The sequence below is a fragment of the Hesperophylax consimilis genome, chromosome 1, assembly GCF_061612785.1.
Source record: "Hesperophylax consimilis isolate HC1 chromosome 1, BYU_Hcon_1.0, whole genome shotgun sequence".
Lineage (NCBI taxonomy): Eukaryota > Metazoa > Arthropoda > Insecta > Trichoptera > Limnephilidae > Hesperophylax > Hesperophylax consimilis.
The window spans coordinates 43,666,080-43,687,974 of record NC_142836.1 but is presented as its reverse complement, the minus strand read 5'-3'; the positions used below and the strand labels follow the sequence as shown (position 1 = coordinate 43,687,974).

The following is a 21,895-nucleotide window of genomic DNA, read 5'->3' as shown; positions in this document are numbered from 1 at the left end:
GAAAATGATTTCGGTAAACGAAGTAGAGATTTACTATTTTCGTTATTTATCGCATTATCTTTGTTTAGCTGAAATTAATGATTGCGCGCACATACTGCTTCTTATCCTTGTACAGAACAGGAAGTTGGAGATCACGACCTTGGGAGCACCTGACGGCGATGAATGCTGATGAGAAGTGATGCTATGGAGTGCGGAAACGGCTGAGGATGTGGCAACTATGAATATTCAAGAGATTCACTAAATAAATCCGCGTAGGACGGTACTGGCTTCAATATTTATTTTTATTTTGCTTGTGTTATTATCAACCTACGTTGAAGTTTATATTGGGAAATATAACAGAAATAGGATATTCATTTGCAAACAGAATTCTGAAATCCCTTCCCCCGCCCAGTGCTGTCATTCAGCGAGTTTCCGAAATTGTCTTTAAAATGATTTAAATTTTACAGAAATTCATATGTTTTTATAAGTAAGCTTTCTTAGGTAGGCAATGCGTTTTCAAATAATTTTGTATTTTTTGTTACTTTAACGTTCACTAAGGACGGGTTGTTTCGGAGAATTTGAACAATTCATCAAATTTCAACGTTCATTTTCCAGTTATGCGAAAGATTTATACAAGTTCTGTTTTTATTTCAGTTCTGTCAAGAAAATAGCCTATAATGATTTATTAACAGAACTTGAATCGGACTTTCACAGAACCCGGAAAATAACGTTGAAATTTGATGAATTGTTCAAATTCTCCGAAACAACCCGTCCTTAGAGTTTATTAATTGATTACCCTCTGAACTTTATAATATAATGCTAAATTTATAGACTGTCTGCTTTGCTCAATGATGCATTATGTAACATTAGCTACGTGGTTGAATACATGAATTTTTAACTGCAGTACGTGTACTTACGTAGGTACTGCAAGAACTTTATGTTGGAAACCAGTTTTTACGGTAATTGGATGACACAACTGCACACGCCCACCAGACAACGTGGATTGACATTGACTTTAAGACAATCGCAACTCACCTTTTCACCACCATTACAGTAGTGATTTTTATAACATTAAATTACTAATTTATACATTGAATTTTGAACATTTAACGAAAGCGATGACTGATTATCTCCTTCGCAAAAAAGTTAATCAAATTGATCAAATGGTATTTACTACCAATAATAATGTTGGCTTGACATCATTCGAAATTAAACCCCGAATATAACAATAAGTATCAAACCCGAAGATAATCATCAATAAATTACTTGCAAAGATGGCGTAGGATCACAGTTAAGGTTGTCTTTTGAGTTGTGTTTAAGGAGAGAATGAATATGCAAACATATTGTGTGGATTTATGTAATGATGGCTTTATTCCTGCTTATAAATCACGCTTAATGTTTTCGATTACGTGTTGGAAATACTGATTGCCGGCGAACTCCTCTGAAGTGCCCAAAGCAGACAATCGAACGAAGATCATTATTGTAAGGCGATAAGTACTTATTGGATCCAATCATGATCCCAAGAACATACTTGCATATATTAGTACATACATACACGGATTGAGCCGTGAGAGGACCGAGAGGTGTGCCGGAGATTAGAGAGAGGTAACATGTTAAATATTTAAGATAAGTACTGACACAAAAACAGTGCGCAGAATGAAACGGAGCAAGCCGGAACGATATTACTGTTAGAGAAGTATACAAAACACCTCCATGTATGAACCGAAAAGATCTCGCTCTTACGTTTTGGAAATAAAATATTTTGTTGTCCAATGGGAGTTCGATAGATAATATCTATATCCTTCCTCCGTTTAATCGTTGTTACCTTACAACTTGAACGAAACTAGACATTTAAAAAAAATAATGTAAGTATACCTATTAGATATATAGTATATGTAGTTATTTGAAGATTGTTTACATATCATCTACTAAACTATTTTCTATAATGTTTATAATACTACTTCCATAACCACGAGTTATGGAGCTTAACTCATGGAGAGTAGAAGAGATTAAGAAGAAAAGATTTTTTACATTTCATCTACTAAACTCTTTTCTATTATGTGTATAATACTACAAAAATAACCACGAGCTATGGAGCTCTACTTATGTAGAGTAGATGAGAGTGAGAAGAAAACATTTTATATATGTCAACATTCTTTATTGATATAATTTGAATTTTGTTATATTATTTTCTGTAGTTAATATCTAATAAATTAATTAAAAAATAACATAAGATAAAAAAACAAAAAAAACACTACTAATATTATAACGCAGGTTAAAAGTAGAAATAACTTCTAAAGCATTGAAAAAAACTACAAGTAAATTTTTCTAATGCTTCTATAAGGTGTTGTCAAGCATTAAATATGTATTATCACTGTCAGCTTTGAATCTTGGGAAATATTAATGAAATTCTAAATATTTTTTCTCGGGTGAGAAGATTACTGACTAATACTTTTTGTTTTCGCTTTTCCATTATCGTTCCAAAAGTTTTCCATAGTTAAGAAAAGCGAGCGTTCCGGTTGATAAAGTTATTGATTTCAAGCACTGTTTAAATACATTGTAGTATAATCATAAGTTTGTTGAAAGGCTGCAGAGAGAGGCGATATGAATGATTGCAGGTACAAGCGCAGGTATATCAGCACCGAAGTGTTTATTTAATAATATGGACGGAGAAACCTCAGACCTTGAATATCCGCACATTCGAATCGTCGAAATGTTAACATCAATGAAGTGAATGGAAAAGTTGACCATTGTTCGGGTCTATTTAGCCAAAACTGACAATGTGGAGCTATGCTTTGATTTGTTATTGTCTGTTGTTGTGCAGAGCGCGACTGTGAAACCTGTATGGTCCTGCCGCTGGGTGCTCCGCTGTAACCTCTCTTTCTGATACATACGTAGGATATTGGGGATGAGAGAAAGGTTGCAACTGACCTATCGGGAGTGGATAAATCAGGTACGCCGGCGTGACTGCCCGGGGGCAACTTCTTTCATTATTTGTTTTTTTTTTTAAATTTATTTTAGAGCAGTGTTTCAGGTTTGGCTTCACAAAGCAGGAGAACAGTCTGTTTTGAAAGAGCTGCAGCATCCCTTCTTCTAAATTATTCTTAAACTCGCCGCACGCTGGAAGGGTATTTACCGTTACTCCTACGAGTTTTTGTAAGCTTCGTCCGAATATTCATTTACTTCGGTGTATGATGATCAAGCTTATATGAATTAAATGGTAGGATACATGTATCAAAAGTTTCTGCCTGGTTTGGTGGTTTAAGATAAATAAATAAAATAAATGTTACTCTTATCTAAGGACGGGTTTTTTCACAGAATTTGAACAATTCATCAAATTTCAAAATTGATTTTCAAGTTCTGTGAAGGTTCTATCATCACTATTTCAGTTTTGTGGAACAACTGGCCAATAACGATGTTATAACGGAACTTGAATAGACCCTTCCGAGAACTTGAAAATCAACTTACCAAATAATAAATCAAACTCTTCTGCATAATGTATTCGGATTCTTCGAAATTAAATATTTGCAGTTTTATTTTTGTAGGGGGATATAAAATGAGGAATTAGTCAAATGATTCATTTATATCCATAACTAACAAATTACAAGTGCGACAACACGTGACGTTATTTGTGAAGTTGATTTAAGAAATTAGAACACGTATTTGTGTTCTAATTTCCTTTCCTGACAATAAACGTTCTTCTAATATCTTTGGTATCTACATACTAATCACAATGGTGATCAGAGTACTTAAATTACACTATACAATTGTTTTCTCATTTATATAGGCTTAGATTTGCGCTGCATCCTGTGAAATCTGAAGCAAATAAATAGCCATTATTCACGGGACGATAGTAAGTAAATTCATTGAAACTGTCATCGCTTGCGATTTATCATATTTATGAAGAGTAATTAATCACTTAGGGAGAACCGCAAGGTTTATTTCTTCATTCACTTCCCTGGAGACTAATATTTGTACGTGACTTGTGTTCGTGCACGTCGCGTCGTTTGGAGAAACACAGTTGTCTCGTTGTCTGTGTACCTAGGTACCCCATCAGCCCAGGGAAGGGCCGGTACACGATTAGGACAACCAGGGTAATGACCCTAGGTGAAATCAAGGGTAAACCATCAAGTTTTAAAACTTTTCGTTGAAAGTCTTAAAACATACATAGATTTTCGTATAAGAACACTTATCCCACGTCGCGTTGAACACCTTCCTTCGTGTTTATAAATTTAAACAAAAATCTTCTAATAAATAATGGGAATTTTTACAAGATATAAATACCGTTAGGCTGCCTTTGTGTGGTAGATTTTATCTTTATTTTCTTATTATGATAATTATACTAAAAATACGTCATTTTAATATTTTTATTCAAAATTATTGATTTTAAAACTATCTAAAACCGCACAGTTCCAACTGGCTACAACGTCATTATGACAGACAAAACGCCACTGGATGGTAGGACGGCTGTCACCAATCTTGCCTGGCGTGACGTCAATCCCACCATATTCACGAATAAAAATGAATGTGTCGTTTTGGCGGCAAATCTAAAATGACACATTTAAATCATTTTATAAGTATTCGTTAACATGAAATAAAATAAAAATACGTTCATCATCAATTTTTTTTGATATTTATAAAACAGAGAAAATAAGTCCTGCTTTAATTCGGACTACTCGAATAAATATGATTTTGGATTTTCACGGCCAAAAGTATTTTTTTTATTTGTTTTGGGGTGTTATGCCGTATTGCGCTCTTCTTTAGCCAACGTTTCGGACAACGTTTCAGTGTCCATCATCAGGGCAGATGTGTGTACTCGAACGTTTTACAATTCGTCTTTTGCATTTCTATAAATTTGTTTGTTGCGTTCCGGTTCCAGTTAAAGATGGTGGCCTTTTCAATGTTTCAGTAAATATTATTTACATGTGGATCGTAGACATCGTAGTGTTTATTAACTAAGTAGGTAGGTATTTAAGTGCCTACATACAAATGTCATGATTTCAGAGAAAACTTTGGTTTGATTTATTAAATAATATTAAATTAGAAAGATAATTTTTAGACGCGAGGTCTACTGTTCACTGAACTACTAGTTATAATAATATGCAACAGTAAGATATCACCTCACTCTCGTTGAAATGGCCCCAACTCCAAAGCTATAAAAGTATTCACACTGAGAATTGTACTCTCATCTGAAAGGAGCTTTACCGGTGGACTTATTCAAATGAGTATGTTATATAAATAACATTTCAGGTATCATTAGGCCGGCCATACACTTAATATACTAAGTATATTTAAAGTATTCTTGTACACTCGGAAGTGTATGCCCGGTCTTAGATATCCATATAAAGCAATACACAGCGTATTGTGATTCATCTGTCCGCCACCGTGACGAATTTACGTTTCACAATAATTTAGATAGTCATTAGATGTATTTTTCTGCCATCTTACATTTTTCTTAGAAATATAAATATCGTGCGAGATTTCAAAAAGGAATCGGCAATAAAGGATCTGTACAGGAAATGATTGATATCCGGCCATTAAAATGCAATTATCAGGGGCAGGGGGCTAAACGGATCATTGTCGTGTTATGTTGTATCCTCGAACGAACGTATTCAATTTAATTTTTTTTTTACAATACATGATCAATTTGTAGCGGAGCCGTAATCTCCTTGGATTTGGCACAGAGGTCGCGGTTTCGAAACCAGGCGTGGGAAATTATTAAATTACATTGGGGTTTTTCACATATACATACCAAAAAAAAACAAAAAAAAATAATGTAGTATCTACGCCTTCTTTTAGAATGGAACTTGCTGTCAGTAGTTAATTTAATTGTAGTTTTAAATAGATTTTGGTATGTTTAGTAAACACCCCATCTCCTTCCCATCACTACTTCCTTCAGTAACACTGATGAGATTAAACGAAATTTACAAAAAAGGTTTATCGTAACCGGATGAACAATAATATGGTATTCGAACCAATTTAACTTTATGATCTTTAGTCAATATTGACTATACTTATATCACCTATCATGACTTTATAAAGGTTATTGTCACTGTCATTTGTTGACTAAATTGTTATTGGGTTTATTTACCCAGTTACCAATTTGGGGTTCCATGATAACTCAACACAGCGACAATTCAACTCACTTTCAAAAAGGTGATATTTTTTTTTTTTTTTTTTTTTTTTGTAATTATTTTTTATTTTTAATAATATGTTTACATGGTACATAATTCATTTTACATCTTGTATTTTTTTACTACTCTTCCATTGAAAGCATTTGCTTGTGTATGGAAGGGGAGTGTACAAAAATGTTGTTGTTAGTTGGTACTTAAATAATTCTTTTTACATAAATGTATGTTTGCTGTAGTATTTTTTTTGATAGTAGTGAAGGATAATATATTAATTTATTAAATTTAAAAAAGAAAGGAAGTTATGGAAAACTAAGGATATTTGTGAGATTAATTAAGTGACAGTAGTTTTTTTTTTCAGAATATTTTTAAAATGTCTCTTGACAGAGAGCAGTATTCGGGTTTTATCATTAATGCTTCTGATTTCTTCTGGTAGACGATTGAAAAAAGTTCTTCCCTGATAAGTATAATGATGTTGTGCAAAAGACGTATTTAGTTTTGGGCATAGAAAAACATGTCTAAGTCGCGTTCTGTTTTCATTTAAAAATTGATATTTATCTTTTTCTTTTATAATTTGGATTAATGAGTTTTTAATATATAGGTCTTTAAATGTAGGTACTTGAAATTCTTCAAACAGGCGTTCTGTTGGGTAGTCAAAGGATTTTTTTAATATAATTTTAATAATTGTTCTTTGTATAATTTCAATTGGAAGAAGGTTACATTTATACGCGGATCCCCAACTAATAATAGCGTATTGTAAAGTGGATTGAACTAAGGCATAGTAAATTAAATATAGATTTTTTATCGACAGAAAGTTTCTAATTCTTAAAAATATATATATTAATTTTCTAATTTTGTTTACTACTTGACATATTTGTTCCTTCCATTTCAGATTTTTATCAATAATTACTCCTAGATATTTAATTTTATTTGTTGTTTTTAGTACTGTACAGTTTGATTTGCAATAGTTTTGGCTGTGAATTTTAGTATTATTATGTATGACAATGTTAAAATTTTTAGGAGTATCATTTGTATGGATTGCAAATGGAATTACAAATGTCTTTTCTTTATTAAGTGACAGTAAATTAGTGTCGAAAAAATTCTTGAGCGTGTTGATGTCTTCTGTGGCCTTTAATTCTACATTTTCCCAATTCGTATCACTTATTATTAATACTGTATCATCGGCGTATGACGTAATTTGACCATGTAAGGGTTGAAAAAAAATATCGTTTACATATATAGTAAATAGAATTGGTCCAAGCACTGTACCTTGGGGGATTCCAAAGCTTGTAATCTCTTGATCACTATTAACACGATTGATTTTTACTACTTGAGGACGGTTTTTTAAGTAGTCGGTGATCCATTTAATTGCGTTGCCTTTTATGCCAATATTATTCAATTTTTTTAATAACATCTCATGGGATATGCTATCGAATGCCTTTCTAAGGTCAATAAATATACCCGCACATTTTTTACCTTTATCTAATGATTCGTAAATGTATGAAGTTACGTTAGCAATAGCATCTTGTGTGCTGAGTGATTTTATAAAGCCAAACTGGTTTTTGTGTAATATTTTATTATTATCTAGAAAATTTACCAATTGTTTTTTTACTATTTTTTCAAAGATCTTTCCTATATTAGAAATTAGACATATTGGGCGATAATTCGTTGCTTGATGTGGATCTCCGGATTTGTAAATAGGTGAGATTATTGTGGTTTTGTAGTTCATTGGAAAAATTCCATTTGTTAAACTTAAGTTTATTAAATGAGTGATAGGTTTTATTAAGTGAGGTTTCATAGTTTTTAACATGTGTGTCGTAATAGAATCAAAACCGGGGGACGAACCTCCTTTCATATTTTCTATTATTTTCGAGATTTCACATTCTGTTGTTGTTTCAAACATTGAAAGTATATTACGTTTCTGTATATTTTTATTTTTATGGTTTTCTTGGTTTGAAGGCTTATGAATATTTTTCGCAAGATTTTTCCCAACATTTGCAAAGAAGGAATTAAATATGTTTGCACATTGTTTAGGCTGTATATTGGCATCTATAATTTTTTTATCGTGTTCAATGTACTTAATGTTTTGTGTTTTTTTTGTATTTTCTATGGCGAAATTAACAGTTTTCCACATTTGTTTATGGTTATTTTCTGAAGATAATATTTTATTTTTAAAATACTCTTCTTTACTTTTTTTAATATAAGATGTTAATTTATTTTTATATTTTTTATAGAAAATATATGCTTTTTCATCTCGGGGATTTTTTAAAGTTATTTTGTAAAGTTTTTCTTTATTTCTGATAGATATAATAAGTCCTTTGGTAATCCAAGGTTTTAAACATCTTAATTTTGATTTTATGTATGTTGTTATCTCAGTTGTCGAATTTTTAATGTGTTGTGACATAATATTTTCGAAGTTAGTCGAACAAATTTCAGTATCATCACTGTTTAAAACATTATTCCAATCTTCCTTTTTTAATTTTTCAGAGAGAATAGTCATATCTATTGTTGATTTTTTGGTTATTAAATTATGTTTTTTATGTTTAATATTATTATTATACAGAAGTAAGCATGAGTGATGATCAGTTATGTTAGTTTTCCAAACAATTGATTTTATTTTGTGAAGATCTTTAATGTTTACATTTGTCCAAATGTGGTCTAAACAAGATGGAGTATGTTCTTTTATTTCCCTAGTATTTTTATTTATGCAAGATATAAAATTTTGTTCAGTCATACAATTGATGTATTCATTTTTGTTATTATTTTCTATTTTTTCATTAATATTAACGTTAAAATCTCCTACGACAAAACAAAGTTTATTTTTTAATTTTAATAATATGTATTTGAGGTCATTAATAAATGTAATAATACTCGAGCCATGCGTTCTATAGATAGCTATTAGATGGTATATGGATTTGCCGAGTTTGAAATGTACTTCGATGCAGTTTACTAAGTGTATTGGATGTTCTATTATGTTAACAATACTAAATTTATTGCTAATAAGGTCATTAAAACCTATAAACCTATATATCCAAGTTTTTGTTTCATGACTTTATATCAGTTTTTAGAGGCGTGTTGAATTGTTATTGTGTTTAGATATCCAGTTACATTCATTATAATAGGTACCTACTTAAAGTATAAGAAAGATTATTTTTAAAATTTTAGAATGTTACGGACTCACAATAGATACGGGATAATTCCAATTTTGAAAAAGGTCAATTAAAATATTATATTATAGGCAGGTACTTATTTTATTGCTTGTTTGAATTATAGTTCACTCAATCAGTTCGAATTTTGAAAATGACACTAATTTAAACTAAATTTGAATTTCTTCGAAGGTGAATAATTTGACGCAGGAATAACACATATCATAGACAACCGAGATTAGTATGTTTAGTAGATATCTTTATCACGTTGAGTTTGCAATAAAATATTACTGTATGTACAATCATAGTACTAGTCTACTATAATCTCGACGTTAGTGATAAAAACGAATAAGTAAGTACCAGCATTCGAACATATTTAATGATTTGATTGCAATACAGGAATTATGCATTTATTTGGTGCACACACTGTAGTACTTGTTGGATCAATTTAATGAAATTAACTGTAAACAGAATGCTGAAGGTTGCACGTGTAATATCTAATAATCCGCAAATAATTTTAAAAGGCTTGTAAATACATAAATATTTTTTTCTAATCAAAACCATACAAAATATTCTCAATTAATTTGAACAATATTAACGATATGTAATGAAACATTCATTTAAATAGATTTCATATACATTATAAGGATATGGAAAAAAGGATCTCCAGAGAAAAAACTATGGCTTAAAAGTAAAATTTTTGTTTCCAACAGTCTGGAGCAAGAGACTATGGCATCCCCAATTGGGGTATGTTGAGAGGATGAAGGTAGCAAGGAGCTTAAGAAGATGGGGAAAGGGAAGGTGGGGAAGTACCTGGCAATTCAGATCTGGTCACTAAACACGGATAATGCCGTTTCAAGCAACTTTTCGATTCTGAATGGTGGTTTTACACCAGGGCGATACTGAGAGTATACCACTGAACGTGCCGCAACATATTATTATATATGATTAAATTGTGAAATAACACAAAAATCAAATAAAATTATTACTTCGTGGCTCGTCATAATTCAAAAATAATTCACTCAAACACCTAAATTATATTTTTTGTGTATATATTTTGTATCATAGGTTAGTTTTAATATTCTCCTGGCGAAGGGAGGGTGCTTCTGAAACCGCTAGAGTGCAATTAAAATTAAAGTGGTCTAAAACAAATTTATATATTTTATTGTAAAATTATTTCGGTAGCCGGGATTTCAACCCACCACCTCCGGATTACTGGTCGAGACCTTTACCACTCGACCACGAATACATTTATGTATCAATATAAATATATTCGCATACATATATTCATAATATGGATCAACAAACGCTGATTCTAAATTTATAAGTTTTTTTTACACGAAGAATTAATAAATGTTTATTTGACAATGAATAAAACACCCTGTTTGTTTGGCATCCTTGGATCGGAGACTTCTGACGTCACAATAAACAAAATGACAAGATTCATTTTGGCGTTGCATGAAAAATTTTACTTGTCAACATTGTTTTTATATTAAGTACCTTTTTTAGGTTTTCACGAATTGAAATTTAATTTGGGCAGCTTTAGGCTATACAGGGTGTATCGGCACGTACCCGACAAACTTTAACCAGCTGTTCTTTAGCACATTTGGAGTCAAAAATGATATGGGCACATTGCTGTCCGGTAACATTTTTTTTTTAATAAAAAAATTATTATTCATATTTTCACCACATGTCACCAATGTTTTATCCTTTGTCAAAGTTTGAAAACCCGTCTGGCAATATTTTGTTCGAGTTTCGTTGAATAATGTAAGTACGTACCTACGTTGGCGCGCTTTTACAATCACAATGAAATGGCACGGCACCATTCGTCTCATTTTTAACTATTATTATTTAGTGTGTACGAAAGAGCGAGGACACTTTTTGACACACTTGCTAATAACAGCTGTTGAACACGAGAAACAATTCCAATGACAGTGACGTAGTGTGGATATTTTATTTATTTTTTGTTTTTAATGGAAAAAAATGTTACCGGACAGCAAAGTGCCCATAACATTATTTACTCCAAATGTGCTAAGGAATAGCTGGTTAAAGTTTGTCGGGTACGTGCCGATACACCCTGTATAAATGTTGTTAAATTAAAACAAAAATTAAGGAATGTGCAAATCAATAACCAACTTATGATAAGGTATAGTTTCTAAATAGGCGTATAATTTTATTAATTGTTAAGATATGGTTTACTATGAAAATATTTACAACATTATTTATGCCTACAGTAAAGCATTGAAATCATAACCTCAAAAAATGGGACAATCTATTACACGGAGTGATTGAATCGAGTGCGGAACGATGTATTTTAACATTTTGACATAATGCAATAACAATAATTTTATAAATTCAAAGCGTTCTTCAATTAAAAGATGTTAACATTAAGAATAGAAAACATCTAGATTCTACCATACAAAATTCAGTGTTGTAATGACTACTGGCCCGCAGTGTTGCCAACGGATCTTGGCCTAATGTCGCCGTTTTTCAAACATTTAGTAGCCTAATGTAGCCGAATTTCAGTTGCAGTAATTCTAATGAACTCGCATAAATTCTGCCCACATATTCCCCACAAATATTCTACGTGAGCTTGATTCCCCCTTTTATTATTCGAAATCCATGAATTTCTGTAAAACATAATTCCCCACAAATATAATTCAAAATGAGTACTCCCCACAAAATATTTTAAATCCATGGGGAGGGGGAGGTTGTTACAGAACTTCGCTGAAAAAAAATTCCGGGGGGAGGGGGTGGCTACGGAATTCCATTTCGAAAAATTCCTCACATTTTTCCATTAAAATTAAAAATTTTCATTTCAATTATTTATTATTTGTAATTTGGCTGATTTAAATAACTTGTCTCTGAAGTAGCCTAATCGGCGACCATTCGCCTTTTAGATTTTTTCGTCGCCGATTCTCGTTCTGAGTAGCCTAAATGGCGATAAATCGCCTTCGTTGGCAACACTGCTGGCCCGTCGAACGACAGCATTCATTCGCTGACGTCACTCCCGACACGCCATAGATTTGGTGTATTTATAAGGGTCATAAAAAATAATACTTTGTATTATTATTATTATTTTTTAATACGTGATTTTAAAAAATGGACTGGTGTTCCTAATAATAGTATACAGAGTGTCCGGGGGTAAAGTGCGCTAACTTTGGGAGGTGATTCTACATGAAGGTAGAAGTAAAAAAAAACTTTTTGGAAATTCCAATATTTATTTTCGCATACAAACAATTTAACCTAAAAACTAACCTAAAACATTGGAATGAAGTTATCATCTTTTTTACTTCTAAAATCATTAGAATCACCCCGTGAATTTGGCTGACTTTACCACACGTCGTATACGTCCTCGTTATTTTGGTGGAATGACAAAAAAGCGGATTAATTCAATAGCAAGATTAGTTCCCCGGATGGCATCTACAAAGTTCCGGGTACAAGTCCTGATTACGACATATGCTTTTCCAAAGATAACCAAATTAAAAATAAAATCATTTTAACATCACCACACACGGACAAAGACACTTCCAGTATTACGCTACAAAACTTTTTTAATGTATGCCTACTACTCTGAAACTACTACTAACGGGAAATACATACACAAACATTCACAAAAAACTGATCACAGCCTGGATCAAAAAACAAGATATCCACTTTATACAAAATATTATAACACCAAACCGTGTATGTATATATACATGTGTTTATTTATATGTGTGTATGCATGCATATATGTGTATTTATATATGTATGTGTATACATGGGTGTATGTATATATGTACATATATATGTGAATATAAATAAATATTTTTTCCTTATCTTTAAATAACAATGTACAATAACCATTAAAAAAATATTTAAAATCCCAACTTACATTTATATAAGAATATTTAACCAATACACATAAATACATATACTATTTAATCATAACCACGTAAACACCTCAGCACAGGTTCTCCCAGTGAGGTGTTCACGAAACATATAACGTTACCCACCACAGTGTCACGTACTCAAACCTACCTCACACACAGCATACAAAAAACCATATTAACAGTTTTAAAATTACGTATTATATAAAAATGTAAATATTTGGTAGACACTGTAATATATGTATAGAAATAAATAAATTTAAAAAAAATCACTGTTTGAATTTTTGTTATTTGTTTTTGGGGTATTATGCCGTGTTGCGCTAACTCCTTCTTTAGCCAACGTTTCGGACAGCATTGCAGTGTCCATCATCAAGGACACTGCAATGCTGTCCGAAACGTTGGCTAAAGAAGGAGTTAGCGCAACACGGCATAATACCCCAAAAACAAATAACAAAAATACTTTTGGCCGTGAAAATCTTAAATCATATTTCACTGTTTGAATGATCAAATTTTCATGATGTATCTGAAACGTATTTGTATAAATGAAATGAATGGAAATATTTGAACCAGAACAGAGTGGGGAATGGCGTGTGAGAATTTAGTTAATTGCCAAACCGCGGGACTAATTCAACTGCAGCTGGACACTTACATTCAGGATGCTGTAATTATCATGTGGTGGAATGAGATCCTGTTAGATGACTTCATTATTGACTCGATATTTCTCACCTTGTGTAGTTTGGTGAGCAGATAATATTTTCGGGTGACTTATTTCATTAACTATTATTTCTACTCTCAGGGACAAACTTTTTACTCGAGCGATCTTTGGCATATTATGGCAAAATAATTAATATACATATGTATAATATTTGATTCAGAAATGTAAAAGTAGAAAAACAATTAGAATATTATATTCTCATCGTTATTCAACTTTTACATTTCTGAATTAAATACGCACATCGTAAGATTATAATTTAACGTTGCATACATTTGTTTCTAGTTTTATTTTTAAATAATGTGCTACGTCATGCCAGTGACGTGCATGACGATTTAGTCAAGGGCAATTTGTTGTTTTTCAGGTGCTGATTCGTATGAAGAATTTAGCATTGAGTTTTTGTTGGTGGCCTTGAATTTTTTTGTTGAATGTTGACCGTACAAGCTACTTCTATAAAATGCATGTTTCATTTCTAATTTTTGTTGTTCCATATTCATAATTAAAATATAATATAATAATTACAATATTAATGAATTAATCATAATATCCATAATTTATCAGATATTTTAATGAACGAACATTCTACATTTACAAGTGTGTATATCCCTTTTTTATTCAGGTAAGTTTTTTTATTGATTTCTCTAAAGTTATATTCATATTATTCTTTTTTATTGATTTCTCTAAAGTTATATTCATATTTTACGATATTGGTAGTTTGACGAATATATGTTTTTTTTAAATAACGTTTTCTGTGTAAATTGCATACTATGCACATATGTTATATTTATTTGTTTCAGCGGTAACTACCTAATTATTATGTAAATTGCATATTATAAACACATGTTATATTTATCTAATTCGGAGGAAACTACCACATTGTGTAAATTGCATATTATATTTATCTGTCTCAGCGTAAACTGCCTAATTATTGTGTAAATTGCATATTATATTTATCTGTTTCAGCGTAAACTGCCAAATTATTGTGTAAATTGCATATTATATTTATCTGTTTCAGCGTAAACTGCCTAATTATTGTGTAAGTTGCATATTATATTTATCCGTTTAATCGGAATCTTCCTAATTATTGTGTAAATTGTATATTATATTTACCTGTTTCAGCGGAAACTATCTAATTATTGTGTAAATTGCATATTACACACAGATGTTATATTTATCAGTTTCAGCGGAAATTACCTAATTCTTTCAAGACTAAATTAAGTTTAATTATTATTTTTTTTTTAACTTCCGATTTAGTTGTCCGGGTTAAATCTTCCCCAAAGGAAAAACTTAACCCTTCCACTCACTTTTCCACAAATGATCATCTAGTCAATCAACATTATGTAAGTGCATTATATAAGCAAAATAAATACAAAACAATACAAGAACAACACGTCAACTCACCAGAGATCAAATGGGAAAATAATTCACCGACTCCAGATATTTTCATATCAGAGGGTTCGGCTCGGTAGAACTTCTAACTGGACCTATAAATCCTACTGATCCCTCAAGATAAATATTTAAAAAATCTTTTGTTATCCTACATGTATTCAAAATGACCGACTTTTGCATCTTTATATATATATTTTTTTGGTAGATCTAATACGCCTAAATTTTTAATTAGAGAGCTAGGTATAATGCCAGTAGCCGAAATAACGAATGGTAATATTTTTATAGTCTGAGAATGCCAAATTCTTTTTATTTCATTTCCTAAATCTGTGTATTTTCTTATTTTTTCACTAAAAGATTTTTGAATATTACAGGAATTTGGAATAGCGACATCAATGATATAAGTTATTTTTTTAATTTTGTCATGTAAAACTATATCGGGTCTATTATGACTAATCGCTCGGTCTGTTAGTATAGTTTTATCATAATATATTTTATAAAATTCGTTTTCTAAAAATGAATTTGGTTCGTATTATTGTTCGTACTACATTACGGCAGTCAATCAAGTTATGTTTAATTACCAAATTTTGGTGAATTATTTTTAAAACTTGATTGTGCCTAAATGTATACTCGGACGGTGCTAATATAGAACATCCCCATATAATATGTTCTATAGTTTCCGGAAAAGCCAAACATTTTCTACACAAATCATCAATTTGATTTGTATCTTTGATTATATGCTTTCTATAATTTTTAGTATTAATGACTCTATCCTGAATGGCAAGCATAAATCCTTCTATTTCTGCGCTCAACTCTCCAATACTCAACCATTTGTTTGACGAAATTTTGTCAACATACGTTTGGTTGAGATAATTGAAGTGTTTTGCGTGTAAAATTTTATTTGACCAGGAATCTAATAATTCCTGGTTGGGAATATAATATTATTATAAAAATATAAAATAAAATATAATATAAAATTATTATTACCTAACTTTTATAATTCTAAAACACCACAAGTTATCTTTGCAGCATTTCATAACTCTAGACACAATCTAACGCAGGCCCTTTTAAACTTTGTTTACCTATATACATTTAATTAACGTTATATATAAATTCCGTTAGTTCACGTAATACACTGCAGTCTTTGCACGCTTGGTTTACGCAATGCCTGTGAGGAAATTTGATTAAATTAATGTTAATTCATAACTCGTTTCGAAATAAAAAGGTTACCGTTCGTACCTTTCTTGTAATAGATTATAAAAATATTTTACCAAAGCATTACTGCGAGTGTTATGTACTATCTATTTTTCCTATTAATACGAAAAGATAAAATATCTCGAATCAAATCACGATATTGGAATTTTCAAAAGAACTGATTACTTTACCTGGACATGATTGATGTTTTGCTGTTTCCCCTTTATTTTTACTTCCGCCCCGTTGAATTTATAAATTCATCTCATCGTTTTTAAAATTAATACATTATATTCCTCCAAAAAAATATTTGTTAAATTATCTAAAAGTAATCATCAAAGTATCAATGGTCGATGACAATCATCAATTAAGTGATTATTTATATAAACACTGAAGAAGAACAAGAAAGAAAAAAGATAATGGTCACAGCTTGGAATTGAACCCAAGATCTTCTTTGTCTTACTAAAGTTATTAGTTCTTAGTTCATATTTCTCTTTCAATGATATACATATTGCATTCGGGTATAAACTTCAAAGGTTATTAAAAGAAAAGTTATTCTGAAAAAAGTTAATAAACATCAATTATTCCATTGAATCGAGCCACTATCATGATTTCCAGAGATACCATTCGAAACTCAGTGCCGTAGTAACCGTTCGAAGATGGTCTGAAAGGAATGATGGATGGTCTGAATATATAAATACGAATGTTAGAGGAAGCGCGCTAATATTGAAAAAACGAAAATAAGTTAGCGAAAATACTTAATGAAACAAGACTCGTTTGAAATATTTAATGTGTTGGTTGCATTTAAAGACACACTGTGAATTTTTCATGCTTGTAACATATTAACAGAACGTGTTTTCAATAATTTTTGGAGCTTACTTTGCGATTTTTTTTCTATCGAGGGAATTTTATATAATTAACGTTTCGGCATAACATATATATTTTTTGGAACTTAAAAACTTAAAGAGTTAATAAAAAACATTTATTAAATCGGTAGAAATTGGGTATGCGCGGATTGTGTCTACTAACTAGACCTGATTAGCCAGGTACCTACTTTTCAAGTCCTTCCATTTTTTTCATGTTTTCCTCTTCTCTAACAACACTAAATCAATTGTGTAACCAAAAAGTTATGAAAATACCCAATAAATGATTATTTTTGTCGGGAATATGATTTTTGTACTGAAGGTAATATCATATTATAAAATCTTATCGTTAAAATCGAATTAGCACTAATAAAGTTAGTCGCGTATCTAGTGAAATCTTTTCATATCTGTTATCGACACAAGACTACGATAAAGGTAAAGGCAGTACCTGTATTTATCATCACACCACTAACCTATTACAAAAATTATGTTCACACTTCAATCTTGTTTTTCGCACACGTTATTTTGATTTTCCAACACTTTTTTTTCTATTTATTGTTATAAAAATTATTTTGTTGACCCCCTTTTCAATATAATTTTTAAAATAAATTCAATTTACGATGAAATAACTCCGTGGTCGAGGGGTAAGGCTCTTGACTAGTAAGCCGAAGGAAGCGGGTTCAAATACCGGCGTACGCAAGTAAATTTTAATATAATTTGTGTTATTTTACAATTAGTATACTTGCGGCACGTTCTAGAGTGCAAGATACTGTCAATATCGCCATGGTGATCAGCATCCAGTATTGAAACGTTGAAATGGCTTTAGCCGTATTTGGTGATCAGATCTGAATAGCCAGGTACTTCCCCATCTTTCATTTCTCCATATCTTTCCCCTCCCCACTATCTTCAGCCTCACAACATTCCCCAGATGGGAATGCCATAGTCTCACTGGCTCCAAAAGGTTGGGAGCAGTTGGGACTCTAGTGCGGTATTCATATTTAAAAAAAACTAAGCAATCGAAATTCGTTGGAAAACATGCATAGCAACGTATATATTTTTGTCAATAAATGAACTAAATACATATTTCCTAAAATCTGTAAATAAATCGTTAATTGTTGATTGATTAATCTTAGTAAATCTTAATTAGTCTTAGGACGGGCTGTTTTACAGAATTTGAACAATTCGTCAATTTCAACCTTAATTTTCAGATTCTTTGAATGTTTTATTCAAGTTCTATTATTTTATCAGTGTAGGCCAGTTGCTTCACAGTACTGAAATAATAAAATAACTTGCATAAAACTTTCACAGAACTTGAAAATTAACTTTTAAATTTGATGAATTCAAATTCTGTAAAACAACCCGTCCTAATTAATCCGTCTTATCTGTTTTTTTATCAAAGACAATAAAATTCATTAAAAAACATTTATACTCATATATTTTAATTAATCTCTTGATTATAATAGATAAAGATTGATTTGAAATCAGTACACGGGATCATCTTCACGGAGGACATATTTTTTCTGATTCATCTGATTCATTTCATTGTAAACGAGGGAGTAATAAGATTATTACGAACTTGATCAGTTTTCTTCACAACCAAACCCGAAGTTTTCAAGTATGCTGACAGCAAACGGTGCTTGCTTCCTCAGCCTTCCTCAAACACCCATAGATTTGATCAACATGTTGTTATAGATAAGAAAATCAACGGTATGAGGAACCATTTAATGAATACCCAATACCACTGCCACCCTCTCTCTCTCGACCCATAGCCCTGTACCGCAGTGGGAGGGAGGATTCATCATATATATACTTCCGTCACTCCTGGACACATTGACCTCCAGATTCTTAACCACCCTTGATACCTTTTTTCCATCCCAGAACTTCCTCTCTTGCATTTCACTAAAAAGATCCTCCAAAAAACATCCCACGGATGCGAATGCCTATGTGCAAACTATAACCAAGCGCCATATAATATTACCGATAATCGATTTTATCAGTCACCTTGTAGAAATTTCTCCGATAAAAGAAACGATTGCGATTTAGTATTGCAAAATTACAAAATTGACGATAAAGTTTGAAAAAATGTATTTGTAATGTGTGAGTATTTACAATACTTACATGCTTATTTTTAGATTCTTTGGGCGAAAATCGTTTTTTAATCCTTTTTCTATTCACTCCAAAAAAAACTCACTCAATAAATATTAAAAACAAAACACCTAATAATCGCAATTCATAGGAAATTAACATTTCACTACAGTTGACTTTTATCAATAACAAATAAAGCGTTACTTTACGATAGCCCGTAATATATTATATTATATTATATCATAGATATAGTCAGTTTCTTGCGCATTTTTGAAAATTTAAAGTTTGTTCTTATTAAAAATATATTCTTATTTTTATTATTGACGGGAAACTTTCCTAGTTGGACAGGCAAAGCTTTCTTATGTGTAATTTGTACTTTCTTCTGTGGTCTAAAAGTGGGAACTTTAGATCACATATTTTTTGGTTGTCCCTCTCTAAACAAATATCCTCTCTTCTATCAAGCCTTATCTAAAATTGCCTCCCCTCCATTCAACATCTCATCTCTTCTAAGTCTGAACTTGACTCCAATTTTCATTTTAATTTTGAAATTTGCCTATTTAAATAAAATTAATATCTAAATTCACCTTTCGTTTCTCCATAATTTTAAATGATGGCCAAGAACACCCTTGAAGGGTGAAAGCCAGAAATAATGGAAAAAATTTACTTTCTTTTATATCTATCTATAAATAAAATAAATAAATTAGTGCGAGGAGTGTTAAGTTCCGAGGAATACTTAAAGTATGAGATACAGAGTCGAATTTAAGTCGATGTAATAAAGTTTTTCAAGAGTAACATTGTGGTTAACAGTAGTGGATGGTGGAAGAAGTCGGACACCCCTGAGAATGACATTAGCAATAGCGAAGCATTGCAGGTTCCACTAGTATTATATAGATGTCACCTGTGACAGGTAGAAACATTTTTTTTAAACTGCGCAATCTGATGTAAAAGCAACTATTGTTTCTCTATCTGAACAGACAGAATGAGTCACATCAACGCGTGGCGTATAGCTTGTTCGAAGATCAATTTCATCGGCCTTATTTATTTGTAAGAAACAAACAGCTTTTACATAATATAATATGATAGATATAAATATACAAGTCAACTGAAGTCAAGCCACAGAAGTTTCTTATGCTAAAGTTCATTGGAAATGAAGTTTTAATATCTTAAAACTAATTTGGTGTTAAAGGAAGGGGAGAGAAAGAGGAAAATAGGAAGAGGATAGGAGATGCTCCCGATACATTCCATACTCTCGTATTAATAATCGATCGTACGCATTACTTCATATCGATATTTCTTTAGGTTATTACCAAAAATGTCAATGCTGTAAAATTTTGTATTACATTGTGCACATATACGAGGAATTGGGGATTTTTTTCGAATGTTTGCTCTACACGAGGGTAGATAAAATAAATCAGATTGTCGGGTTGATCTAGACGGAATATGAAGATTTATTAAATTGGTAAGTTCTGGTGAGTTCAGACTATTATTTAGGATTTTAAACAATAAGATTTGATCAAAAATTAGACGTCGTGTTTGGAGGGAGTTAAAATTATGAAATTTAATGGATTCGGTATAATTTGAGAAGTGTTAAGTTTAGTTTATAATTTATGTGTTTAAATTTTTTTATCTTTCGATATGGGCTTGGTATAAAGGAGTCCAGATCGGTGTACAGTGTTCCAAGTGCGGGCGAATATATGAGGTGTAAAGGGAATATAGAGTGTTTATGTTGTGGAAGGGTTTTGCTATGAGAATTATAAATCCCAGCATTTTATTGGCTTTGTTAATGATGTCATCAGTGTGTTGGATAAAGTTTAATTTAACATCCAGTGTTACCCCAAGGTCCCTGATATATTTTATGTAGAGGTCTTATTATTGGACCCATCAGTTTTCTTTAAATTTGGATTTGATAACAATTCTAAGTACTCCCTACCCGTTCAGTGTAAGAAACGGATATTATGGTACTTAGATTTGCGAACCGAAACACGAACCGAGCCACTAATTACAGGAAAGGAACGAAGCAACTGCATGAGGCGTTTCGCGCCATTTGAGGTTGCTTCGTTCCTTTTCCATAAGTATGAGGTTCAGTTCGGCAGTTCGGCTCGCGTAGTATTAGGTACCTAATCAATGAAAAAATATACGTAGACGATTATCTATTTTTCCTAAAGCGATTAAATGAAAAACAATTCGTTGTTTTTATTATCTTCGAGAGAATAAACAATTTTCCATGACTATCTTGCAAAATGCATTTATGGATAATCTTTAAATAATCAGTGATTCAATTTCATATCATTACAAGCCATTAACCATGATCCATATTACAGCGTCGCAGAGAATCGTAGCAAAACATGTTAAGTGGAAAAAATTGCATTTAAAAAAATATATAAAATTTGTGGCGACATTCTAAATATATGTCTAACATTAATAGTTTTAAGTTTCTTGCAAGGTCGATTTTCCAACTGATTTTTGCAATCGAAACATCTGATTCTGATTCTGAAAAAAAAATGTAGTCAGTCTATGGCGTCGACCTTTTTTG

The 21,895-nt window shown here is 31.5% G+C and overlaps 1 protein-coding gene across 1 annotated transcript in view; it reads right to left on the bottom strand.

Moving 5' to 3' along the window:
• LOC149426958 (uncharacterized) overlaps window positions 1-21,895 on the bottom strand; it is a 63,104-nt gene that overhangs the window by 39,351 nt on the left and 1,858 nt on the right. The gene's annotated exons all lie outside the window — the stretch shown is intronic.